A 6,000-nucleotide genomic window follows, 5' to 3' on the forward strand; every position below is an offset into this window, starting at 1 on the left:
TAATCGCAATTAATGCGATGAAATTAATACGGAAGAGAGAGAAGTCAAAGGTGCAATGAAACTATGACACGTGGCAAAGGCAAGCTGGCAACAGCTGTCAAAAGGACGTGTGCCAGAGATTTCGCGGCTACGCGCCCGGAATCCCGTGCCCACGCGCCTGAAAAAGCAACTGGAATGACCACATAATGTCATGTCGCCATAACTTCTGGCACGTCCTGACACAGTCAGAAGAAACCGTCGCACGACGTTTGAGGTATTGGGTTGTTATCCATCCACCAACTCTTCAAATTTCAAAATTTAAAAAATTTTTTGAAGACTAAGGTTCAAAAAAGTAAGCGGGAAAATACCCCTTACCTTGGCAAACAAGTAACCATAAGCCGGGTGTGGGTACAGTGTAAAGGCAAAACCCTTCACATACCTAACACCCGCAGGGAATTGAAGCCAAAATATTTGGCAACCAAGTAACCATAAGACGGGTGCGGGTACAGTGTAAAGGCAAAACCCTTCACATACCTAGCACCCGCAGGGAATGGACGCCAGGAATACCTTGGAAGTAAAGTAACCATAAGACGGATGCAGGTACAGTGTAAAGGCAAAACCCTTCACATACCTAGCACCCGCTGAGAATTGAAACCAGGAAGGATCTTCTGGGCAATGCTTGTGAAAACGGAAATAATATCCCCGCATAGCGGGAACATCGAGTACTACGTTGTTTGAGGCTCCAAGATGGAATTGGTGGTTTAAACATAATTGATCACTATGTTCAAAAAACTACCAGAACCACAGGGAGAATCCGCACAACTAAGACTCAATGCTCCTGACTTGCGAGGAGGTTACAGACCTACCCGCATCATACCCAAAGACCAAGCAGGAAACTCGGGAATTTCTGCAAGTGACAAGGACTTCCGCGGGAAGAACCCCCATGGAAAACCTTACAAAAACCCCTTTTCAAAACCCTTTGCTTATAAGTCCAAAAGTTCACCTCACTTTATTAGACATTCGTGAAAAGAACATTGGACTGGGGGGGCTTGAAGAGGTAGGTCCCAGCAGGGCTCAGTTGGTCCCGCATGACTCACCTTGAACAGGGATGTCTGCGCAAAGACCATCTACTCCCGCAGGACCCACCATGCTCAGAGAAGCCTACGCGCAGTATGCAAGCTGCATACGCAGGGAAAAACCTCCCAATGGTAAAGTAACCCGCCTGTTCCCGCAGTTGCGGATACAAGCCATCAGGGAAGGCTACCCGCACAGCATAGCTACACGCATAAGGCTTAACACTTACAAATATTCAGTGTCACCTGAAAGAATGAGCAGAGGCGGGAGGGGGAAAACTCCCGCCAAAATGGGCCAGTCTGTATGATGGAGGATCTTTTGCGTGATACCTGACGAGGTAAAGACAAAAGATCTGACCAAGAATGCGACAGCTCACTGACAGCAGCGTGGCAGACAGCACGCCACAGCACTGTGACCAATAGCCGCCGCCTGCCCACCAACTCCTGCCAGACCACGTGCCTAGCCTGCAGTGGGTAGAAGACGAAGAGTGCACGGCACGCCTGCTCTGTGTCAGCCGCTACCTATCCACCACTCACAGGTAGGGCACGTGCATAGGTTACAGTTGGTAGCGTGTTGGGCCGGCTAAACCCCTTGGAAACCCACATTCGGCTATAAAAGACAGCAAATGGTATTATCATTTCATCATCTACTATCTCGTATAACTTACTTGATAATTGCTCTAATAGTATTCATATACTTTTATATTTAAAGAGCAATATAGACTGATTCTCACGCCGGAGGGTGGTCACAAGGAGGAACCCCCCCCTTCTCAGTGACGAGCTTACGGTGTCTGTTTTGCAGGTTCCTTGAAGTACAACTTACTCTGCTGGACCTAACCTTCGTGGGAAACATTACTTAGCCCCCAGATTACCCATAATCTGCCAGGGGTCACTTAGTGTTTCTTCAATCATCTACCCTTAAACAGGGATAATCTTGTTACCATACTGGTATCGATCATGATTTTTTTTAAAACTTGGTACTGGTACTAGTACTCGGTACCATTTGCTCATCCCTACTCTTTAGTTGTGATTACGTGTCTAAAAGTTGAGGTTATGTAATATTGGGTTTGGTTAAACGTACTTCTTTAACACTTTTATTTGACATAATACTCCACTCTAAAATTTTTTGTCATTTCAGATTCTCTATAAAAAAACTCAAATTAAAAACAATGCAGTTTCTTTTTTTTTTCTCTCTCTTTTTATGTTTATTATTCTTGATCATAGTATTTATTATTAAATACATTATAAAACGTATTTAAAGAACCAACTTGTTGACAAGTCTATGTTATTTAATTTTTTTTTTATTTACTAAAAGCCAATACGATTTTTTTAAAGGTAAGCTAGCTCGGAAAAAAATATTAAAACACATACATACACACACTCAAAAAAATGTTAAAAAAAACTTTAAGAAAAAACATTAATTTTTTATAAAGAGTAGTCATATTTTTCTTTGTGGTTTGACAAATAATACGAATTTAGTTTAAAAAGTTTATTTTTTGCATATGGATCATCCACATTTCTCAATTCTTTCTAATTACATCCAAATCACTAATCCCGTTAAATTTAATCGTTAAGTCAGGGTTAGACATGTCTTTTCACTCTTTCTTTATTATAATATTATAATACTTATTGCAGTGAACTACGGTGTTCGTCCCTGTGTTTTGTCCAAATTTGCGGTTTTAGTCCAATAGTTTCAAATTTGCAATTTTCTTAACTATGGTTTCATTTCACTTGCAATTAAACCTGAATCCCTAATCTCGTTAAGTCTGATCGTTAAGCCCATCAGTATGCCCTTCACGTCATGAGAGACAATTTTGTTCATACTTTTTTTCTTTTTCCCCAAATACACTCCAGCCCCTCAGATGGGTTAACGACCAGACTTAACGATGTTAATAAATTCGGGTTTAATTGCAAGTGAAATGAAACTATAAGGACGGAAATTGCAAACTTGAAACTATTGGACTAAAATCGCATATTTGGACAAACCACAAGGACGAAAAACGCAGTTCACTGAAATAAGTATTATAATAAAGAAACAGTGAAAAGACATGTTTACCCCTGACTTAACGAATAAATTTAACGTGGTTAGTGATTTGGATGTAATTGGCAAGAATTGGGAAACGTGGATGACCCATATGCAAAAAGTAAACTTTTTGAGCTAAATTCGCATGATTTGCCAAATCACAAGGACAAAAATGACACTTTACTCTTTTTAAATAAGATAAAATAACGTTTTTTACATAAATTATTTTTTGATATTTAAAAAAAATAAAAAAATATCTTATAGTATAGAAATTAAAGAAAAAGAACTCTTTAAGAAAAAGAACTTTTATATAAATAATAATGATAATAAAAAAAAATAGTAAAAAAAATAAAAATGTTTAAATCGTATTAATATAAAATTTAAGATAGAGAATATGTTTAGTTAAAATAAAGGAGAGAGATATACTTTAAGATAGAAAATATCCGTTACGGATATTTTTTTGATGGAAATTATTGAAGGCACATGATAAATGATATTGAGTGAAACCAATACTTTTTACATTTTAAAAAGATATTTAATTTAATAAATTTATTAAAAGAGTTAATTGTCATTTTAGTACATATGATTTGTCTAACAACACAGCTATAGTACCGTTTTTCAATTTTTCGTAACTGGCTACTCCATGTTTAAAAAACTGGCTATTTTAGTACTTTTTTTCTAATCTCGTTTAATTTGTCCATTAAGTCAGGGGCATAATGATAACTTAAGTTATTTTATTTATTTTCTTTTTTGTTTTAAACTCCTAATAATAAACCTATTTTATTGACTTCAAAAGGCCCAATATAATAATACTCGCTCTTTCTTTGGCACATTAGAGGATCAAGCCATAGAACAAACCCACGATTTTGTTCCTTCCAATTTCATAATAATTAGGTTAGATATTGTAGCAACAACACATACATGAACAATAATTTGGTTAGAAACAATACATTTGGGAATATAATAACATACCGGTCTCGTGCAACAATAAAATCATCCGTCGGGGCTATACAATGTCCAGGAGGTTCGAATAATGTTTGGCGAACCGCATGAGCAAACCACCATGGCTGATTGATGAAGGGAATTGAACAAAATGTAGATCGTCTGAGGAGAAAGAAGGGATGACGGGTGTTGACTTGGATGATAGATAAAGGGGATGTGTTATGATTTGATTATTAGGGCTTGGATGATATAAAATGAGTTTTTTGTTAGGAGTTTAAAAGAAAAAAATAAATAAATAAAATAACTTAAGTTACTATTATGCCCCTAACTTAACGGACAAATTAAATTAGGCTAGAAAAAAGTAAAATAGCCAGTTTTTAAAACATAGAGTAGCCGGTTGCGAAAAATTCAAAAAACGGTATTAAAGTTTCGTAGTTGAACAAACCACATTTACTAAAATAACACTACTCATAAATATAAAACTAAAACATGGGATAACATAATGTGTATTAAATGTATTTTTCAACATAAGAATCTCTTATCATATCTCCCTATGACTCATAATAGCAAACTATTAACGATTTATATTTTATAAATAAAATGAGTTGAGAGGAATAAAGAAATAATTGACATTGGATCTGCTGCATTCATTCATGGTTCATGAGGTATCCCCATCCATGTCTACATATCTCATACCTATACTTCTCCATAAACTGAACTACACTCTGAAATATGGTAACATGATTATTTTTTTCCAACATTTACAACATATATAATAAGGTAGACTAATATTATAATGTTATAGTTTATGTGTAGTTAGACAACTATCATATGGTTACTTACGTTGAATGTATACGCGGTAATATTTGTATGTTAAGATCACGTATGATACACAATAAGCTGGCTTTGTTATAGTTACGTATAATTTACCAAATTGTTCCAAGTTACTGCATACAAAATGTCAATTCTTTAATTAGAATTAATCCCTTTGGTATACATTGGATGATAAAATCAAATGGTAATACTACTGGCTAGACAAGATACATAAAGTTGTGCGGCCAGACACCTATCCACCTAAATTGGTCATTTGATTTGAGATTCCATGTGATTGCTCTTATGTTGGTAACTTTTGATCATTCCTTAAGGAGCAATATTGTTATGATTACGGTGGTTATACATTTTGTATGCGTGTGTAAGAGTTTTAGTTTCTTAACATTAAAATGTGATTTTTGCGCACATTATGATTAATATGTCGAATAAGGAACGGTTCATTATTGAGTGTGGGGAAGTTGTCATCTCATCCCAATCCATCTTTCACCTATTTTTTCTCCACATCAGTATCACGTCAGATTACCACAATCTCATCTAATTCATCTTTCAAATGCGGAAATGATCTTCTTCTTATCCCAATCCATCATTCACCCATTTTAAATGATTAAAATTACAAAAAAAAAATCTAAATTAAAATTATTTTAAAAATTAAATATTCATTAATTAAATAAAAATTACATCATTTAGAAAAAAATAAAAATACCAAAAAACATAAGTGTGTAGAAAGAAAGATCGAATGCAATTTTGAATGAGAGATATAGGTGTATTGAATGACTACAAAAGATTAGATGGATTTTTTTTTTTTGTGAAAAAGTATTAAATGAATGGTTAAACATAAAGGTTAAAAACATTTTTTTTTTATTTTTTATGTTTTTAAAGTTGGACCATTGAAGTGTCAAATTATCGTTGGAATTCAAATAATGGTTTGGGATAATCAGCGTGGCGAACCCAATTCGGAGTGTTTTTTGTCGGGCCAAAGAGACACGAGGCAGTGTTCCGGAAAATCCCGAGACCTTACTAAGCTACGTACCCCGAGACCACTCTCCTCATACCCATACACATTGCACTAGAAATAAGTTTAATTGCACACCAATTTGAGGTAATACAATACTTTGAAAGTTGTTCGATCAGGAGTTTTAGGTTAAAATGGTG

Source organism: Bidens hawaiensis, unplaced genomic scaffold (genome assembly GCF_021521415.1).
Source record: "Bidens hawaiensis isolate Kalapana, Puna unplaced genomic scaffold, B.hawaiensis_p1.1 tig00001575_1, whole genome shotgun sequence".
Classification (NCBI taxonomy): domain Eukaryota; kingdom Viridiplantae; phylum Streptophyta; class Magnoliopsida; order Asterales; family Asteraceae; genus Bidens; species Bidens hawaiensis.